Here is a 21,019-nt window from a genome sequence, read left to right on the forward strand (position 1 = left end):
TTTCTGAATTATTTCAGTTCAGTGTTTGTCCGCCAGATGTGTTTTGCAGGTGTTGAATTGTGGGGGAGAGAGGCCAACTCATGATGTCTCTACCCTTCTTTCATAGTTTCTTCCAACTTGCTAGGAAGTACCTTTGCTACGATGTGAGTCAAGCAGTGTCCACTGTCTCTGTGCTATCTCAGAGAAGTCTGCATTGTACATGGTTCCTGGGATAATCCTTGGGAATGTGGATCCCTTTAATGGGCCAGCAGTGAGTCTGACTTCTCCATTGTCGCACCTGACAGGCTGGTGGGGCATTTCCCAACCTCATAACATATCTCAGTAACACACACAGAGCAAAACTTCATAACTTCCCAACCAATGCTACACACACAGTCCAACATGATATTAAGGTTCAACAAACCAAGATTTTTGAAATGATACCTCACCAGGCAGACTTTGTACAAACCGTATCATCATTATATGAGAGTGGTGAATATGGGGCTTCCAGGTGCAGACTTACCCTTAGAGTCCATCTCTCCTGGGATAAAGATGGCAGCATGGCTGGCCTGGGTCATCTGACTTGGGCTCGTGGAGTTAAAGGTGTGGGGCTAAAAACTGTGGTGCAGATATTTGTGTTCACACTGAAGCCTGGGTTTGGAAACCCTCACTCCTCATGGGGTCTCAGAGGTTGGGCTCAAGTCCATATGTCTGCACTGTAATTTTATAGTCTTGCAGTCCAAGCCCCATAACCCTCAGTCAGCTGATCCAGGCTTTGAAACAGGTGCCTTGGGTGTGTTAATCGCAGCGTAAACATGACATTAGTCTATGTCTTTAGTGCAATGAAACATCCACGGCTGGCCCGTGTTGGATTAACCAGGATCATGCAGCTTGGGCTGCAGTAAAGTTGCAGTGTCCGTGTCTCGCCTCAGGCTCAGTACAGGAAGGAGTTTAGCAAGTGGAAACGGTAAAACCACATGGGAATATTACCCTTGACTCATGGCATTTCTCCATTGGTCTGTCTGCTTTGGGGCAGGGACAATGACACGTCCTGTTGCATTCGTTATTACAAAGGGCGGTTTAGGATTTTCATTCTCAAACACGGTGCACAAAGCAGGACTCAAACCTCGGCATAAACTAAACGAGGTGCCCACTGATTCTGGCAGCCACAAAAAGCATTTGGTGTGAGAGCTCAGACCTGCCCCTGTACCCAGCAGCCTCCTACTGCAAGACAAACCCAAGAAAGAAACCAGCAGGACTCCACTGGCCATCACATACAGTCCCCAGCTAAAACCTCTCCGAAGCATCACCAGGGATCTACAACCCATCCTGGACAATGATCCCACACTTTCACAGGCCTTGAGTGGCAAGCCAGTCCTCGCTCACAGGCAACCTGCCAACCTGAAACATATTCTCACCAGTAACCGCACACTGCACCATAATAACTCTAGCTCAGGAACCAATCCATGCAACAAATCTCGATGCCAACTCTGCCCACATATCTACACTAGTGACACCATCACAGGACCTAACTAGATCAGCCACAGCATCACCGGTTCATTCACCTGCATGTCTACCAATGTAATATACGCCATCATATGCCAGCAATGCCCCTCTGCTATGTACATCGGCCAAACTGGACAGTCGCTACGGAAAAGGGTAAACGGACACAAATCAGATATTAGGAATGGCAATATACAAAAACCTGTAGGGGAACACTTCAACCTCCCTGGCCAAACTATAGCAGACCTTAAGGTGGCCATCCTGCAGCAAAAAAACTTCAGGACCAGACTTCAAAGAGAAACTGCTGAGCTTCAGTTCATCTGCAAATTTGACACCATCAGCTCAGGATTAAACAAAGACTGTGAATGGCTTGCCAATTACAAAACCAGTTTCTTCTCCCTTGGTTTTCACACCTCAACTGCTAGAACAGGGCCTCATCCTCCCTGATTGAACTGCCTCATTATCTCTAGCTTGCCTGCATATATATACCTGCCCCTGGAACTTTCCACTACATGCATCTGATGAAGTGGGTATTCACCCATGAAAGCTCATGCTCCAAAAGTCTGTTAGTCTATAAGGTGCCACAGGATTCTTTGCTGCGTCTAGTCTAGTGTGCGTTTTATTTAGGGGAGGTGTTATTAGGGGGAGAGGAAAATGTTGTGTATTTGGTTGTCATGGTTTTTATTCCTATGGCAACTGAGTTAGATTATTAGGGGATAGCCCAGCCAGCTTCAGCCTGTTAGGCGAGCTCTGTGTCTGTAAATAAATGGTAGTTTTGTTAACTGTCTGCTGTCTGTCCTCAAGTGATTTCTTCCTAAACTGGCTGCCCCCAAGGATATAACACCAACCCAGTGTGGCTTCTCCTCCCCTTCCCCAGCTTGGGGCTTCTCCTCCTCCCTCCCCCCACTGCAGCTCCTGAAGGGGCCCGGGGCTTCTCCTCCCCCCTCCCCTCCCCAGCGTGGCTCCAGTCCAGTCCGGGGCTTCTCCTCCCCCACTCCAGCTCGGCTTCTCTCTCCTCCCCTGCCCCGACGGCTTCTGCTGCTATCTGGAGCTTCCTCTCTCCCTAACCTCCCACTGCCCCCAGCCCCAGCCTAACTGGGCTCCCTGGGGCACCCGATGCTGCTGTGGCCGAAGCCGAGCCTGGCGGGCAGGGAGCAGTGATTCACGCGGAGGTCATGGCAGAGCCATCAGCCCGAGGTGTGCGGGGCAGCCACAGGGAAGCAAGGCGGGTGGTGCTGCTGCTGGCCCCACACCCCTGCCCACCCCGACCCCTGAGGCTGTTTGGGGGGGGACTCAGTCAGCCCCCGCAGGAGCAGGGAGGGGGGAACAGCTGACCTAACCTCCCATTGCCTCCAGAGACCCTCCCCCAGGAGCTGCCCCACCCCCGGCCTGTGCTAGAGTCCCTTCCCCAGGAGCTGCCCCGCCCATTGCCTGTGCCAGAGCCCCGCCCCAAGGAGCTGCCCCGCCCCAGGCAGTGCCAGAGCCCCACCCTCAGGCTCTGGGCTTTGTTCTCCTGCCTCTTTCTTCCCAGTACCCCCCACTCCCAGCTGCTCCCTCCCTGTGTCTGCAAACACTGCCCCGGGCAGGTCGCTGGGGCTGACTCTGCTGGCTGAAGTAGCCTCCATCTCTGCTCACCTCGGGGGGAGAGGAAGGACGAAGAGAGGAGATAGTCCCAGGGTGTGAAAGCAAAATTAGGGGGCAGGGAATGAAGGACTGTTTGGAAAGGTGGGTTTTTTGCAGGGGGGGGTGAGCCAGAGGGAGTCAGAAGAAGTTGGGCAGAAGAGGCTCACGGAAATTGAGGGAAACCCCCTGGGTGTCCCAGTGTTGGCCAGGGATTGTACGGCACCTAGCTCAATGTGGGGTCCTGATCTCAGTCATGGTCTGTGCAGCACCTGGGAACCCTGATGTCTATTTCCTGATCACAGGCGCTGGACAGAGGGAAAACCTCAGCACCCGAAGGGTTAATGCAGCCCTGTGTGCAACCCCTGCTGGGTGGCGCTGCTGCTCTCATGAGGGGTTGGCTTAGTAGACCAACAGCACAATCCCAGTCCCATGTGGTCTAGTGATCTGGATTCCTGATTTTCACCCAGGTGGCATAGGGTTCAATTCCCAGTGTGGGAATAGTGCAGAGCTTTTGCTCAGAGGGGAGGAAGGGCAAGGGGGAAGGATCCTAGAAGCAGGGCATTTGGATAGTGTGGGGAAGGGATCCCAGAAGTAGGGGTGGGGAGCACAGGTCCGAGGGGAGATCAGGGAGGGTCCCAGCATTGTGGGAAGTGGGCAGCATGGAGAGCCCAGGCTGGCATGGGGACAGGGAAGAGTGACTCTGTCCTTCTGAGCTCTCCACTGGCAGATTAGGCAGGCTTGGAAGAAATACTTATTTGTTAGTAAATGTCAATTTCTGTGTAAACGCACAACCCCATGGCAAAATATTTCCATTGATTATGATCAAAATTGACAGATGGGCAAAGTAAGAAACATGCTGCTTGAGAATTTATTCTGTTCTAATCCTATAGGGGTCCCTTCTGCCTTAGATGCCACCATGTGGGTGTTTCATTTCCCTCCCCATTTTCACATAGACACACAATTTCCTTTGCATGGATCCATGAACAGTAAAATCTTCCTGTGTCACTTGTCTGAGCCAGGACATTCAATTCCACTGAAACCTTCTCTCCTGCAATGGCAATGGTCAAACAGAGGGGACGTGCCCACCTTCACCCCTGGCAGTGAGATATTCCCTCTCCTCTTTCTTCAGGCTGCTGCTGTTATTCCATGAATCATCAAGGATGGAATAAAAAGCTGAGTTTACTCCAGTATGAGGAAAGAAAGGAGTCACCAACTCCTTGAAAAATCTCAGTGCCCAGAGAATACCTGCCGCTGTTATTGGAATCCCTGATGTGTTGGTAGCTTGTTTATTTACACTGAGGATTGAGTCCTACTTTGTGCACCGTGTTTGAGAATGAAAATCCTATACCACCCTTTGAAATAACGACTGCAGCAGGACATGTTTATGTCCCTCTCCCAAAGCAGACAGACCGATGGAGAAATGCCATGAGTCCAGGGTAATACTTCACTGCAGTTTTACCATTTCCACTCGCTAAATTCCCTCTCAACCTTCTGGGCTCCTAGAGCAGGGTACAGAGCCTGAGCCGAGATACGTACCATGCAACTTCACAGACCAAGCCACATCACCCTGATTAATCTGACATGGGCCAGCCATGGTGTTTCATTGCACTGTAGATGTATCCTAATGTTATGTCTACACTGTGATTAAAACACGCAGGGCACCTGTCTCAAAGCCCGGCCAGCTGACTCGGGGTTATGGGGCTTGGGCTGCAAGACTATAACATTACAGTGCAGACAGATGGGCTTGAGCCCAACCTCAGAGACCCCAGGAGGGTGAGGGTTTCTGAACCCAGGCTTCAGCGTGAACACAAATATCTGCACCACAGTTTTTAGCCCCTCAGCATTAGCTCCATGAGCCCAAGTCAGATGACCCAGGCCAGCCATGCTGCCATCTTTATCCCAGGAGAGATGGACTCTATGGGTACATCTCCATTGCAATGTCAGCCCAGATGTGGCACGCTGTGCTCAGAGTAGCACCTCGAAGCCCCATATTCACCACTCTCATATAATGATGATACGGTTTGTACAAAGTCTGCCTGGTGAGGTATCATTTCAAAAGTCTTGATCTGTTGAACATTAATATTGTGTTGTTCTGTGTGTGTAGCATTGGCTGGGAAGTTATGAAGTTTGCTCTGTGTGTGTTACTGAGATATGTTATGAGGTTGGGAAATGCCTATCACCAGCCTTTCAGGTGTGACAAGGGAGGAACCAGACTTGCTGCTGGCCCATGAAAGGGATCCACACTCCCAAGGACTATCCCAGGAACTGCAATGCAGTCTGCAATGCAGACTTCTCCGAGATAACACAGCAACATTGCGCACTGCTTGACTCGCATCCTAGCATAGGAGCTTTCTAGAAAGTTGGAAGGAACTATGAAAGAGGGTTAGAAACATCATGACTTGGCCTCTCTCCCCACAACTCAACAGCTGGAAACACACCTGGATGACAAAACTGATTCAGAAATCAGAAGAGAATAATAATAATGCATTCAAACCAAAGTCCCCAAACAGACTAGTATTGGTTTTTCAGCAGAAAATTTTCAATTTGGGGGATTTTCTTTTCCCAGTCAGACTTTGCCAAGGGAAGCAGAGAGAAAATGTTTGAGTTGCCTCCTTCAGAACAGTTTGGCCTAGACACTGGCTCTGGTTCACTGTTGAGGCCTTGCTCAGGATGGGAGTATTTTAAGAATTTGGGCAGGTCCCAGGGTGTTTGGGGGAGATTATGAGGATGTTACCTTTTGAGAGAAAAGCTAAGAAATACAGGACTAGAGAAAAACATTTTAGAAATGTGGGATTTAGACATTTTATTTAAAGCAATGGGGGGGTCTGAATTTCTCAGAAAAGTTTTGTTTGTAGGAAGCAACATTGCTAGAGCTGTTATTGTACCAAAGGGGGAGATGGTTGTCTATAAAGGAGGGGTGAAGACCAAATGCCTCGAATGAGGATAGGATTCAAACCTATGCGTGCAGAGCACAATGGATTAGCAGTTCATCACCTTAACCACTCGGTCACCTCACCTGAGCTGTCAGGAAATGGACAGGAAGAGAAATTTAAGGCCGGCAGAGATAGGGACACTAAGGAGTTTTTAAATACTAAGCGTAAGCAGGGGCTGAATGAGCTCCCTGCTCACATCTAGTGAGGAACTGGGGGAAATACTTCAGGAACAGACCCTGTTCGCATAGACACACCTACTCTGCCTAGGTATGCAGCATGGTGGGGCCGCTTTCCCAAAATGACCAGTTTGGGATGGTGGTGGGTTACAAATCACTTCAGGATTGAGTGGAATGAAATGTTATTCTCCTTCCTGTATGAGTGAAGGGCAGCAGAACATACCTATTGCGTCCTGATGGAGGGGTAGGCACCTCAGGGCCTGAGCCAGCCCCTATGGAGGGCAGGGAGGGAGCACTACTCAGCAGCACTCTGTCCCAGCTCTTCCCCAACCCCACCCTCAGCCTGAGACTCTGGCTCCCAGCCCAGCATCGACCCCTTTACCACTGTCCACACCCCTCTCCCCAACAAGCAACAGCCCCACTCCCAGCCCCAGTTCTCGACTGTGGCTTCTGAGGGGCCACAGCCATGGATAAGAGGGCACAGTGTGAAATGTTTGGGGACCACTGGTTTAGGGTGACATCCTCAATCACTTCTCTGCCACCATGGGCAGCCCAGAGCCCTATGAATCCCAGCTGCGGCTGAGATTTAAAGGGCTCAGAGATCCCTGCAGCTGCAGACAGCCCAGAGCCCTTTTAATCCCGGCCACAGCTCCAGCAGATGGAGTGGGGCTGGGATTTCAAGGGCTTAGGCTCCTCTCAGCAACAGCTCTGGGCCCTTTAAATCGCTGCCCCAGCCCCACAAAGCTCCGGGTTCCCCCAGCCACCGAGCCCCGGGCCCTTTAATTTGACTCTGAGGGCTCCCAGGCACCTCTTCAGCTGGGAACCCCTGGTTAATTTGAAATCAAGTATCACCACCCCACCCCCAACCTTCCTTTTTGACCCACAGCTGTTTTGGTGGGGTGGTGCTGGGGAAGGAGGGTTTGTTTCTGCCGGGCTGGGCGGGATGTTTCCACTGGGCCGGGAAGTCCTGAGGTGGGGGTGGTTCCGCAGGGCCAGGGGGTTTCCGCCCTTAGCTGTTTTCTTTAGAGTAATGTGGCCCTCGCCGCTTTACGAGTTGTGCAGGCAGGCTGACGGCATTCGCTGGGCCTCTCGCTTGTGTGGATTCTCTGATGGATAATAAGCTTTGAGCTGCGATTGAAGGTTTTCCCATGCTCACGGCATTCGTAGGGCCTGTCCCTTCTGTGGATTTTCTGATGCCTAATAAGGTGTGAGCTGCGATTGAAGGTTTTCCCACACTCACAGCACTCGTAGGGCCTGTCTCTTGTGTGGATTCTCTGATGGCTAATAAGGTTTGAGCTGTGAGTGAAGGTTTTCCCACACTCACGGCATTCATAGGGCCTCCCCCATTGTGTGGATTCTCTGATGCCTAATAAGGACAGATCTGTTACTGAAGCATTTCCCACACTCACGGCATTCATAGGGCCGCTCCCCTGTGTGGATTCTCTGATGCCTAATAAGGGCTGATCTTTGAGTGAAGAGTTTTGCACACTCATGGCATTCATAGGGCCTCTCCCCTGTGTGGATTCTCTGATGTTGAGAAAGGCCTGATCTGTAAGTGAAGTTTTTCCCACACTCAGCGCATGTATATTTTTGCTTTTCCCTGCAGATTTCCTGCTGTATTCTGGTTTCCTTAAGGCCCTTCTGAGTTCCGTGACAGGAAATAAATTTATCCATTTTCTCCCCTGGCTGGTTTCCCTGCTCTTTTTCTGGTCTGTGCTGAACCTCACAGGATCTTCCCTGCTCGTGACTGCTGGACACATTCCTTTTCATTCTTTGCGATAATGCTCTGTGTTTATCCAACATTTGCTCAACATTTCCCTGCTGAGAATTCTGCTCCTCTTTCTCACATGTCATTGCATCACCTGCTGTGATAGAGACAGAAACCTCAAACAGGGATGGAAAGGGGAAGGCCAAACCAAAACAAGTGCTGGAGAGAGGTCAAATAAAAATCAGGAACTCAGCTCCCCCCAACAGGAGAGAGGAGGGGATCAATTCAGCCTTCACATCCCATCCAACTTCGCAGGGGGAAGGGAGAAAGCTACTGCCCGGTGTCTGCTAGGATCTATAGGAAGCCTTGAGCTATATTTACCCTGCAGATGCGACCCCTGCTATGGACAATAATGAACTGAGAGACTTCCCAAGAGCTTTGTAGGGCATCCCAGATGTTTCCTTCAGGCACTTACAGATTCTGAGTTGGTTTAATGTTTCCTCATCTGTGCGGGGAGATCTCAGGATCTCTCTTTCCTCTGAACCCTGGAGCTCTGGGACCCATGGCTCTTCCCCTTGTTCCAGCTGGGAGATCACATCACGTTGGAAAACCAGAAACCCTGCTCAGATGAAAGAAAACAAAGGAGTTCAGTTGATTTCATACAATTTGATCATCAAAAACATTCTATTAATTTATCTTCAGTGCTTAGTGTGACCTGGTGTGCCTGGGGCAGTCCTCACTGAAAATGCCAAGGTCAGAGCAGGCTGAAAAAGGGAGAGCAGATGCTCCCCAAACTGGTGGTTAACACTGAAGTTAAACTCACTGACCAGTCACAAACTGTGCTTCTGATCCCACACACTGGTTAACTAGACTCTGAAAAAAGAAATCACATGGTCCCTTTATTGCATGACAGTTCTCTGACTCCTAATCAGCAACTAGGTCCCGTACAGTGAGAGGTTATTTAAAAACTCTGCTCACTGTGATACAGCATGGCCAGAGGGCAGCAGGAGAGTGATCCTAATTGGATCCAGGAAGTGGGTGGGTGGAAGGTCAGCCACATTACCCAGTCACTATAGGTTTGGATCTCATCCAAAATACCATGCTGCCAGCCAATCCTTTAGCAGTTAAACTAAATGTTTAGAAGAAAGAACAAATGAAAGAATGAAGTTAAATTCCATTCTTCCAGACAATTCTTTAGCATCTAAATTAAAGGTTTAAAAGAAAGAAGGACAGAAAGAAGTTAAATGGAAAAGCAGTCAGATACATTCCAAATTGGATATATCAGGTTCTTAGCAGTATTGGTGAGTTGCTGGCTTGAAAGTCTGTCTGGAACGCATCCACAGCTTGGATGGGTCATTCAGTCCTTTGTTCCAGGGTTCAGTTTGTAGAGAAGTTGCTCCAGAGGTAGGAAGGGGGATTGAAGACAAGATGGAGATGATGCAGCTGCGCTTTATATTCCTTTTGCCATGTGGCTTGTACTTCCTGTGTCCCAAACACAAGCTTCACAGCACATGGCATGGAAAAGCTTTGGAGGTTTCATTACACAGGCATACTCCAGCATGTCTTGCTGACTCAATAGGTGTATCCCCTTGGTCCATGGGCTCATTGTACAGCTGATGACCCTCAATGGGCCATCAAACAGGCTAAGCAGTGTTGATGCCAATATGTCTCAGGGTGTCACCCAGAAAAACTGCACAAGTCTGGAAATACAGATATACCCTACATATCTGTAACTCACAATACAAAGGTGATAGAAACATAGAAACAAAATTATCATACTTGGAAAATCATAACATTTTCACTGACACTTTACATGGCATACCTAGCATGATTCATTGCAATTTTATCAGATTATATTATTTTATTATTAATACCAAAGTGTCTCACAATTTCATGCAGTCTCACACTTGCTAAACTAGTGAATTCCCAGGACCAGTTTCCCAGGTCCTTGGGGATGCCTAACATTGTGCTTATGAGGGATTGAAATACCCACATATCTGCTGGGAACACACACACAGACACAGTGTCAGTCTATACCCCTGTGTTCACTCTTCTAGAAAATTATGATCAATTTTGTACCCAGTATGCCTTGTGAGGTATCATTAGAAAATACGTAACCTACTGAATATTATCCTCCTGTTAAAATGTGTAGTAACACTGTATGTAAAATTGTGAGATTTTACAGTATGATATTACTGAAAAAGTTTCAGTTCTGGGGAACACCCACAGACCAGTTCCTCAGAGACAGCAAGGCAAACAGCTGGTTCAATAGCCATTCTCCTGCAGGGGGAAGGTGTGAAGACATTAAGGGTTGGTCTACACTACGGGGGGAAATCGATATTAGATACGCAACTTCAGCTACGTGAATAACGTAGCTGAAGTAGAATATCTAAGATTGGATTACTCACCCATCCTCACCGCGCGGGATCGATGTCCGCGGCTCCCCCTGTCGAATCCGCAACTCGGTTGGGGTTGGTGGAGTTCCGGAATCGATATAAGCGCGCTCGGGGATCGATATATGGCGTCTAGATGAGACGTGATATATCTATCCCCGCGCAATCGATTTTAACCCGCAGATACGGTGGGTAGTCTAGATGTAGCCTTACATTCCATCACAGGGACCTATTAAGGCTGTTGTGGAAAACAACCACAGGATTGATTTTGAATCAGCTCAGCCTGAGGCTCTTTTCTTGGTTACAAGCACGCAGGGGGCGACAGCTATTGGAATACTGTCCCCGAGCTAAAAATCACACAAGCCTTTTACAACTTAAAACCACAAACAATGACACATACGTTGCAGGTTAATTTCCTTATTTGGAATATATTGCAAAATATGATGCAGGTCAAAAGCAAGCTGAACAATCAGTTTTCCATATTTGGCCTTTCCTGTTATTTTTATTACACCTGGTGATATGGGAGCAAGACTCTCCATGTCTCAAGAAATGTCACTACCAACCTAGGCCATTTTCACATGCTAGGGTACAATCTAGATCAGTGAGGAGTTGTGTCATCTGTAATCCTGGGTGAGATTCAGAGTTCTGCTGCTGGAGCTCCCCTGTCTGGATACTCCCAGCCAGCGTTCAAGGACGCACTGAGTGTCTGTATGATAAGTAACCCTGGACCGGCAGCTCTGACTCCAGCCGCCTGCTTGTTACACCCCAAGCACATTCTGGTTTGGGTAGAGAAGGCTCAGGGTTTGAGAGAAGGCTGGGGGTAGGAAGCTTCTGTTCATTATGCTGGACCTAACCCCCAGTTTTACTTGAGTAAAGAGGAGATATTTGACATTGTGTGATACTGCTCCTGTGCTCTGTTCCCAAAGTGTTCTGCAGCAGAGGAGGGTCTCCGGTAGTATGTGTGTCACTGGCCTATTGGGGTGATGCTGAAACAGGACAGGGTACAGATGGCATTGTGGGGGTGGCATGAACCTTCACTCTTCATTTCCCCTTCCAAGAACAGAAGGGACAGGAATCCTTACCCAGCAAGACCACCGTCTCATAGTTCTCCTGCATGACATCCCTGTAGAGGGCTCTCTGAGTGGGGTCCAGCAGAGTCCCCTCTTCCCTGGAGAAATACACAGCCACCTCCTCGAAGGTCACCGGCCCCTGAAAGAGCAAGAGTCCAACACTCAGTACCTGCTGACCCACTCACAACCCCACTATTCACGGAACAGCAGCACCAGGGAAATGGAAGCTCCGGAAGGCACATGTTAACAGAGTCCCACCCCACCTTGCTTACAGCAGCCAGGAGGCATCAGAGGGTAGAAAGAGAGAACCTTTGTGTCTCCCAGCTGACAGATAGAAGCAGGGTCTTCACATTTATCACATAGCTACTAGCCAGAGCTTAATATAGGAGATGGGGCTGTCTCTGGACCCTGATAGTGGCTCCCTGGTAGGAATCCCAGCACTCTCCAAATAAAATATATGGAAGAAAGGGGAAGTCAATAGTAAAGAATAGAAGTTAGAAGGTCAGAATTTTAGTGCCCATTAACAAAGGTTTAGAGAAAATAGAGCCTATCAAACTAACGAGATATCCTTATTGGATGAGATCAAAAGTTTAGTTGCCACAAATAGTATTGATGTAATATACCTAAACTTCTGTAAGGGACATGACTTGATCACCACAATATTTTTACTAAAAAAACTAGAATGATACAAAATAAACATGGCATACATTAAATAGATTAAAAACTCTGATAGTAAATGGGGAACCATGGTCGAGTGGATTTCTTTCTAGCAGGTTCCTGCAGGGATTGGTTCTTGGCCCTGTGCTATTTAACATTCTTATCCATGACTTAGAAGAGAGTACAAAATCATCACTGATAAAGTTTACAGTTGCCACAAAGATTGGGGTTGGTGGTAATTAATGAAATGCCAGTAGATTCAGGCTCCATCACTGGGAGTCTGGGAAGTTGTCCCAGCCCTGGCTGGAGGGTTATTTCCTGTTCCACAAAGAGGGGAAGTTCCATTCCCAACTCCTGTGCCTTGAAATTAGGACCTATCTGACACTACACCCCCATATTCATCATAGTGGTATGATTATAATATGATTAGGACATAATTATGATCTATTTTGTACAAGATGCATCATGTGTGGTGTCACTGGAAAAGTTCTGATTTGCTGAATATGATTATCCTATTTGTGTGCACATATCATGTTCGTATCTGAAGTTATGGATATTGACTCTGTATCTGTATTTCAAATGTGCTTACTCTGGGTAACACCCACAACGAGCCTTTCAGGTACAACAATGAAGAAGCCAGACAGTGTTCATGGCTCAACAAAGACAATGGACTGTGGAAGAGCTTAGCCTTCCTGTGAATGTTTCAGCCAGCCTAGGAGTCATGGCTACTATGACTCAGCAGGGCCTGTGACCAGACCACATGACACTAAACTCCATTTTAGTACCTGTATTTTTCCACAAACTGGACTAGGAACTGAGTTTGGAACAAAAGGTTCCCACCATATGGAAAAGCTACATAAGGTGGGGTGTGACATCATCTCTTGGCCTCATTCCCCACACAAGAGAACTCCTGGAAACACCTGAGAAACAAAAACGGATGTGGGGGAAGTGCTGCTCCCAGGATCAAGAGATTTCTAGCTTGTGTATGGAAACTTGGGGGACTGCTTGTACCATCAGTCAGGGTGAGAAATTGCTAATTCAAATTCTATCCATCTAGTATGTTAGGCTTAGTCTGAGTTTTGGTTATTTGCTAAATAATCTGCTTTGATCTGTTTGTTATCACTTATAATCACTTAATCTATCTTTCTGCAGTTAATAAACTTGTTTGATGCTTTATCTTAACCAGCGTATTTTGAGTGAAGTGTCTGGGGAAAATCTCAGCTTGTTGTGCACATCTGTCCCATATCGAGGGGAAGGGGAACTATATTAATGAGCTTGCATTATAGAGATCCCCGTGCACTATAAGATGGTATAATTCTGGATTTATACTACAGCAAGTGTGCAAGATTGGGGAGTGGGAAATTGGCTCTTGTCTTCTATCTGTCCTTGAGTGGCTTAGGTAAGCACTCAGGTAGCTTAGTTGGCAGCATGGCGCCACCTGCTGTTGTGTTGGGTGATAACAGGCCCTGGAGAGGCTGGCGAAATCTCCAGCAAAGCAGTGTGAGAAGGGCCAGCCCAGCGTGAGGGTTAGAGGACACAGCAGTTCCCAGAAGCTCCACAAACTGCCGCCTGGGGGTGACAACCCATCATGCCCTACACTACACAAGTCTCAGCAGGTTTGTCACATGCTGTCCCCTCCCTTTCTCCACCCGAGATATTTCCTGCTTCCCACCACCTCTAGCAATTCCCACCCTCCTATGCATTTACTGCTCCTCAACCTCCAAGCAGAGCCCACCACCACCTCCCTGATAATCTCTTACCTGAGCCAGCTCCATTGCAGCCATTTCCTTGCCCCTGGGAGGACGAGATGATCTGCAGCGAAACATGGATGTTATTCTCTGGCCTGCCGGGGTGAAAAGGGCAAGGTGTGAGAATTCAGACTAGGCTTTTGTCCATTCCACAAGCCGATTCCCCCAGCTTTTCCCCTGCTAATGAGCATTCTAGGTTCTGGCACACTGTGAAGCACAGAGTGACCTTATTCCAGTACAGGCCTAGCCCCCTCCCACCAGGGTGTAACCCTCTGACACATGGGGAAACCCTCCCAGTAACAGTCTCTCTCTTACACGTATCAAGTTTGCGGACAACACCAAGCTGGGAGGGGTTGTAAGTGCTTTGGAGGATTGGATTAAAATTCAAAATGATCTGGACAAACGGGAGAAATGATCTGAAGTAAATAGGATGAAATTCAGTAGAGACAAGTGCAAAGTACTCCACGTTGGAAGGAACAATCGGAGGCCAGAGAAGAGCAGAAACAAAGGAGTCACTTTGGGGGATTCTCCCTGTCATTGTCCCCAAGGCAGCTGTCTCAGGTTTACAAAGGTGTTTCATGTTCCAGCCTTTATACAGTCTCTCCTGGGAGTGCCCCTTTCATGGACTGGGCCTAGTTTTAGTTTTTGGTAGTTAACAATCTTGGTTTATTGTTCATCTAACCAGTATGTGTGGATTGAAGTGTGTTGGAAACTCTGTTTGGGATAACAAGCTGGTGCATGTCATTTTCCACTGATGAAATGACAGACTTCATATGAGCTTGTGTCGTTCAGTAGCGTGCTGGACAGTGCAAGATGCACATTTCTGGGGGAAAGTTGGGCACTTGAGAATTTGCTGGTTTTCTCCTGAGGTGTAATTCATGAGTGGCTGTCTAGCAGCACTCAATACTGTGTAGCTGGGAGTGAGTTACATGCTGGAGACTGTGTGTTAAGTGGCCAAGAGGGGCTGTTCTCGCGGGAAAACAGTGGAAAAGGCACCCCAGGCTGGAGGACTGAGGGGACACAGCTATTTAACAGTCCAGATTGTACTCTGGGTAACGTCACAGACACTCATTATGACAGAGCCTCTTACAACACAGAGAAAGTAAATCCATGTCCCAGAAATCGAAGACTCAGACAGAGGGCAAGTGTCCCTGGCACTGCTTCTTGCTGACAGAGAGGTTCAGAGACAGTGTGAGAATCCTGGGGAAGCTGGGAACAGGAAGCATGGGCTGGCGGGGTTCGGTGGAGAAAGGGAACAGGAAGGGCAGGGATATTACTGAATCCAGGATCTCAGCAGTGCTAGATGACAGGATAGCACATAGTGCAGCCCATTGGAAAACACAATCCCAACTATACATACAAAATGATGGGGTCTAAATTAGTTGTTTCCACTCAAGAGATGGATCTTGGAGTCACTGTGGATAGTTCTCTGAAAACATCCACTCAATGTGCAGCAGCAGTGAAAAAAAGTGAACAATGTAGGAAATAATTAAGAAAGGGATAGATATGACAATGTATCATAGATCATATTTGTAAAAACAGCAAATAAATCCATGATACACCCACATCTTGAATACTGCATGCAGATGTTGTCACCCCATCTCAAAAATAGATATATTGGAATTGGAAAAGGTTCAGAAAAGGGCAACAAAAATGATTAGGGGTATGGGACAGTTATGCCAGACCTAACCCCAGTTTCACTTGAGCAAACAGGAGATATTTGACACTGTGCAATACGGCTCCTGTGCTCTGTTCCCAAAGTGTTCTGCAGCAGAGGAGGGTCTCTGGTAGTATGTGTGTCACTGGCCTATTGGGGTGATGCTGAAACAGGACAGGGTACAGATGGCATTGTGGGGTGGCATGAACCTTCACTCTTCATTTCCCCTTCCAAGAACAGAAGGGACAGGAACCCTTACCCAGCAAGACCACCGTCTCATAGTTCTCCTGCATGACATCCCAGTAGAGGGCTCTCTGAGCGGGGTCCAGCAGAGCCCACTCTTCCCTGGTGAAATACACAGCCACCTCCTCGAAGGTCACCGGCCCCTGAAAGAGCAAGAGTCCAACACTAAGGACTTGCTGCCCCACTCACAGCCCCACTATTTGTGGCAGAGAGGAGTGAATCAAATGGAAGCTCTGGGTGGATCATAGTCAGGAGAGTCCCACCTCGACCTCGCTCAGAGTATCCAGCAAATACCAGGGTGAGGGGATGAAGAGAGAGCCCCTTGTCTCTCCCAGCAGATCCATCACCCCCCTACTAGCCACTGACTGATACAGGAGATGGAGCCCCTAGCAGGGTCCAGGGAGAGCTCGCTGGTAGGACGCCCAACACCCTCCTCATTGTGAGGAGCGGGATATGAAGGGAGAGGCAGCTCCAATAAGCCTGACTCATGGGTGCCCCCTTCATATCTCACAGCAGCTGCTGGTTAGTGAGGTCAGGCTCCAGTACTAGGAGTCTGGTCAGTTTGACGTGCTCCATGTAGGTGGGCTATTTTCTTTCTTCACAAATTAGGGCATTTCCACCTCCAAACCTCCTGGGTCTGTTCCTAGAATCTAGGCCACTTAGTAAATAACTCCCAGCAGGTTTGCCACACCCTGGCCTCCTCCTTTCCCCACGCTGTGAATTTCCTGCCCCGCTCCAACCTCCAAACCAGACTCTGCAAACCTTCCCACCTCTGGTGTATTTGCTCTCCCTTTCCTCCAGCAGGAACCCACCAGCAACCCCCCGATAATCTCTACCTGAACTGACTCCACTGCAGCCATTTCTCTTCCCTGTCCCACGTCAGGCTGGGATGAGCTGGAGCAAAACATGGACGTCATTCTGCAGCCTGTCTGGGGGAGAAGGGCAGTTGTGGGCGTTTCAGAACCTGTTTTAGTTAATTTCACATCATAATTCCTCCAGGCCCTTTCCCTGCAGACAGACACCCTAGATTCTGTCATGCTGGGAAATGCTCAATCTGTTTATTACAATTTAGACCTGGCCCCTCCTGCCAGGCTAAGTCCACAGGCACATTTTTAACCTCCCTTCTCCCTCCCCTCACCCCTTCTCTGAACACAAGGCTAGAAAAGAGCAGAACCAAAGGAGTCACTGTGGGGGATTCCCACAGACACTGACCCCAAATTTTCCAAACGGAACCGAAAGTTCCTGCAGTTTTCAAAAGAGGAGAAAAGTAAAATCTGTGATTTCACACTAACAGTGTTTGATAAGTGGACAGAAAGTTTTCACAGTGACAGGGCACGTGACTGGGGAATGCCGGGCAGTGCTTGGAGCCAGGACTCTGGCACAAGTTGACCAGAGAGAAGGATCATGGTTAGCAGCAGCCCCCAGACACCCCCTAGTACCCAGAGCCCAGACCCCCAGCCAGGGGCCCCAGACACCCCCCAGCCAGGATCCCATCAGATATTCCCTGGGACGCAGCCCCCAGAGTCCCTGGCCAGGGACCCCAGATACCCCTCAAAGCCCCACCGGCCAGAGAACCCCCACCACACCATGATTGCCAGGTTGGGAATCCCAAAGGGTTCCCCCCACCAAGGGCTCCCAGCAGCCAGGGACCCCCTCAAGGGACCCCCCACTGGGAACTCAGTCCCTCACTGCCTGCCTAGGAACTCCCCCACCCTCCAGAACGATCTACCCTGACATTTGCCTGGGACCCCCTCCTCTGCCCAGTGTGACCCCCTGATGCTTTACAGTGGGACCCCTCACTCTGCTTCCCTGGCATGCCCTGACCTAGTGCCAGGGATCCCCTCCCCCAGCTGTGTGCACTGGGCAGGGCAACAAAACCAGGAACCAGCAGGGGAAGCACAGACAGAGCCCCTGGCACAGAACCAGGCTCCCTCTAACCCCCTGTCCTGCCCCCCCAAGAGACACCCACCCCCACTGTTCTGCAGCCACCAGGCCCCCAGCGATACCCACCTCCAGGACCCATAGCCTCAGGGATGGGCACATCACAACCACCCCCCCCAAAACCCCAAACCTCCACAACCCACCAACCTGACTAGGGTACCCCCTGCCCAGCCACCCAGAGGCCTCCCCCTACCACAATGCCCCTTCAGCTGCAATCTCCCCACACAGACACCTTCCCTGCCCCTGCAAGTGTTACCTCACAGAGTGTGAGAGGTGGCTAGAAAGTTAACATCACCTCCTGCTGGCCAGTCACACAGGCAGAGGGAGCCTGGGGGGTGCTTCTTTAACAGGAGAATGGAAGGCCTGGAGGGCAAGAAAGGTCCACGGGCTGTCACTAGCAAATAATGGCCACCATGGATCCACCGCAGAGGCGGCTGCATCTTAGCACATTGGGAAACAACCCATCATATTCAATTAGAAATAAAACAACTAGAGAGAAGTGGGGCAAATGTTTGGGGTATTTTATATCAATCTTTGAGATACGCAGAGAGAACCCTGTCACAAACGACATTTGATAACATGAGAGAAAACCACCAAGATCGGAGGGGATTTGATGTTGCTATTAAATAACTAGTGGAAAAGGGGGACTGTTGGACTGGATTTTATATGACTGTCCAATACATAAACAGAATGTGATGGTCCCCACCAGCCCCAGGGCAACTATTCACGTGAGCAGCTCAGAGCCCTTTGAGGAGCTGATTTAATGGGGGAGAGGGGGAGGTGGAAGGCTCCCTGGACAATTGAAGGGGGCCGCAGGGGGATTGGGAAATTGGGTCTGGGCAGTCTCCATGGGGGATGTGCTCCTTCCTTCCCTGCCCTGGCAGAGAACGGGAACCTCATCCCATCCCACTCCAGGGGGAGCCATGTTCTGGGGAATGACCCAGGGCAACAATTTCCCACCCAAACAAGGACAAATCGCTGCAGATAAAATGGGTGGGAAAATCCACCCCCATCGGAGAGATTTTAAATTGACATTTGAGAAGTATGGAGAGAAAAGGGAAAATCAGAGGCAATTAGAGAGCTGATCATTGGGGGGGGAGGAGAATCTCCCTGGATTTTATAGCCACGTGTGATAATGAGAGAGAAAAGGGGAAATCTTGAGAGAATGTGTGTGTGGGAGGAAGTGGCAAAAACAGGGACAGGATCCAGTTAACTCACCTCCCTCCCACCCCGGGAATGTCCTGGCTGCACAGAGACAGATCTACCCCCCCACCCCAGTGACCTCCCCCCCCTGCAACTCCGGCTTCTCCTCCCCCCCTCGACACCTCCGCCCCCACACCAAAGGGGGGGGCTCTGCCAGCGCCTCCCCCTGAGCTCAACTCCTGCTCCTCCCCCCAGCCCGGATTGTGCCCTTTAGCCCCCCTGGAACCCTGCCTCCGGCTGCCTGACCCCCCTCGCTCATCAATTTCCTGCTCAGCGCCCGCCCCCGTTCCCTGTTACTCCCCCGCCCCGCTCCAGCCCTGCCCCCAGCGCCCGGCGGAACGTTACGGCTGGTCCGGGCAGGGGGAATGGCAGCGGCTTCAGCAACTGTTACTGGGCATGCGCAGTGCCCAGGAGTAGCACATTGCTATGGGGAGCGATTTAATACACCGCCCCCCCCGCCGGGCCCCAGGCTCCGCCCCCTCCCAGCGTGGTGGGCTGATCCTGCTGCAGCTCCACTGGGGCCGAGGCGGCTCCAAGGCTTCTCCCAGGCTCCCCGGGGCAGAGTCACTTTCCCTTCCCCCGGGGTCTCTCACTCCCCGGGGGCTCCGGGTCACAATGTCCCACCGCCCTTCCCCCGCCTGCAGCTCCGGCTTCTCCCCTCCCGCCCCCGCCAGCCACACCAAGGGGAACCCCCGGGCCCCAGTCTCTGTCCCCACCTGGATCCCAGCGGGGCCGGGGGCAGATCCTGGCTGCAGCTGAGAACAGGGGCTCCGCTCCGGCTCGGGCGGCTTGAGCGCTGCTGGCAGCACGTGGAGAACGAAAGCAGCTGCTGAGCCCGGGTTCCGCGTCACAATGTGCCAGAGCCCCGCCCCCAGGAGCTGCCCCGCCCCCGGGCTGTGCCAGAGCCCCGCCCCCAGGAGCTGCCCAGTGTTGGGTCTCTGGGCTTTGTTCTCCTGCCTCCTTCTTCCCAGCACCCACCCACCTTCCCTGCTCCCAGCTGCTCCCTTCCTGTGTCTGCAAACACCGCCCCCGGGGGCTGGCTGCAGCGCTCGCTGGGGCTGTCTCCAGTGGCTGAAGTTGCCTCCATCTCTGCTTCACCTGGAGGGGGAGAGACGAAGAGAGGAGATGGTCCCAGGGTGTGAAAGCAGAATCAGGGGGCAGGGAAAGAAGGACTGTTTGGAAAGGTGGTTTTTTTTGCGAGGGGGGTGATCCAGAGGGAGTCAGAAGAAGTTGGGCAGCAGAGGCTCAGGGAAATTGAGGGGAACCCCCTGGGTGTCCCAGTGTTGGCCAGAGTTCATACAGCACCTTGCACAATATGGGGTCAGTCATGGTCTGTGCAGCACCTGGGAGCCCTGATGTCTGTTTCCTGATCACAGGCTCTGGGAATGGAGAGAGGGAAACCTCAGCACCTGATGGTTAATGCAGCCCTGTGTGCAACCCCTGCTAGGGTGACTGGACAGCAAATGTGAAAAACTTGGACAGGGGGTGGGGGTAATAGGCAGCTATATAAGAAAAAAGACCCAAAAATCGGGACATTCCATCACACTAGTCCCTGCTGCTCTCATAAGGGGTCGGCTTAGAGAGGGTTTGGCTACACTTGCAGCTGTACAGCGCTGGGAGTTAAACCTGTCTTCGTACAGCTGTGTAGGGAAAGCGCTGCAGTGTGGCCACATTTGCAGCATCTGTAGCGGTGTTGGGAGTGATGCATTGTGGGCAGCTATCCCAGCGTTCAAGTGGCTGCAATGTGCTTTTCAAAAGATGGGGGGTGGGGTGGAGTGTGACAGGGAGCATGGGGGAGACAGAGCGAGTGGATTTTTGGAGCTGACAGTGTGTCAGCTCCGTCCCTTGCAAGCTCTGACCCCTCCCCCACCCCTGTCATTCACTAAATGCAAATAGCCTTTTTGTTTTTTTCCTCACAGACCAGATAAGCAGCTGCTCCAAAACAGACCCCGCCCCCCCTCGTGCCCACCGGGCTGCTTCCCTCCTCAAGCAAACACCAGCTATGGGCATTCCAAAGGGATCCCCCTGCCTCTGCTCATTCACTGCAAACAGTAACTGTGATTGGTTTTTAGATAAGCAGCTCCGGGAGCCCCAGCTCACAACAAAACAAACAGAGGCATCACACCAAAACAAAGAGTATTATCTCTACTTAAAAGCATTATGGGAAGGTTCCGGAGGTCAGTGA

The 21,019-nt window shown here is 50.4% G+C and overlaps 1 long non-coding RNA gene and 1 other non-coding gene across 3 annotated transcripts; both read right to left on the reverse strand.

Annotated features, from left to right (window-relative positions):
* Positions 1-6,040: 6,040 nt before the first annotated feature.
* Positions 6,041-6,122, reverse strand: TRNAS-GCU. The gene has a single exon. It is a non-coding gene; the product is annotated as a tRNA-Ser (tRNA).
* A 5,361-nt stretch (positions 6,123-11,483) lies between these two features.
* LOC115643947 lies at positions 11,484-19,636 on the reverse strand. 2 transcript variants are annotated; one of them, XR_003998404.1, is made up of 3 exons: positions 19,551-19,636; positions 13,803-13,885; positions 11,484-11,524 (listed from the first exon to the last, which is right to left on the reverse strand). It is a non-coding gene; the product is annotated as an uncharacterized LOC115643947 (long non-coding RNA). The 2 variants fall into 2 exon arrangements; XR_003998405.1 differs by lacking the exon at positions 19,551-19,636 and adding an exon at positions 15,707-15,746.
* Between the last annotated feature and the right edge of the window lie 1,383 nt (positions 19,637-21,019).

This window comes from Gopherus evgoodei, unplaced genomic scaffold, assembly GCF_007399415.2.
Source record: "Gopherus evgoodei ecotype Sinaloan lineage unplaced genomic scaffold, rGopEvg1_v1.p scaffold_79_arrow_ctg1, whole genome shotgun sequence".
Taxonomy (NCBI): domain Eukaryota; kingdom Metazoa; phylum Chordata; order Testudines; family Testudinidae; genus Gopherus; species Gopherus evgoodei.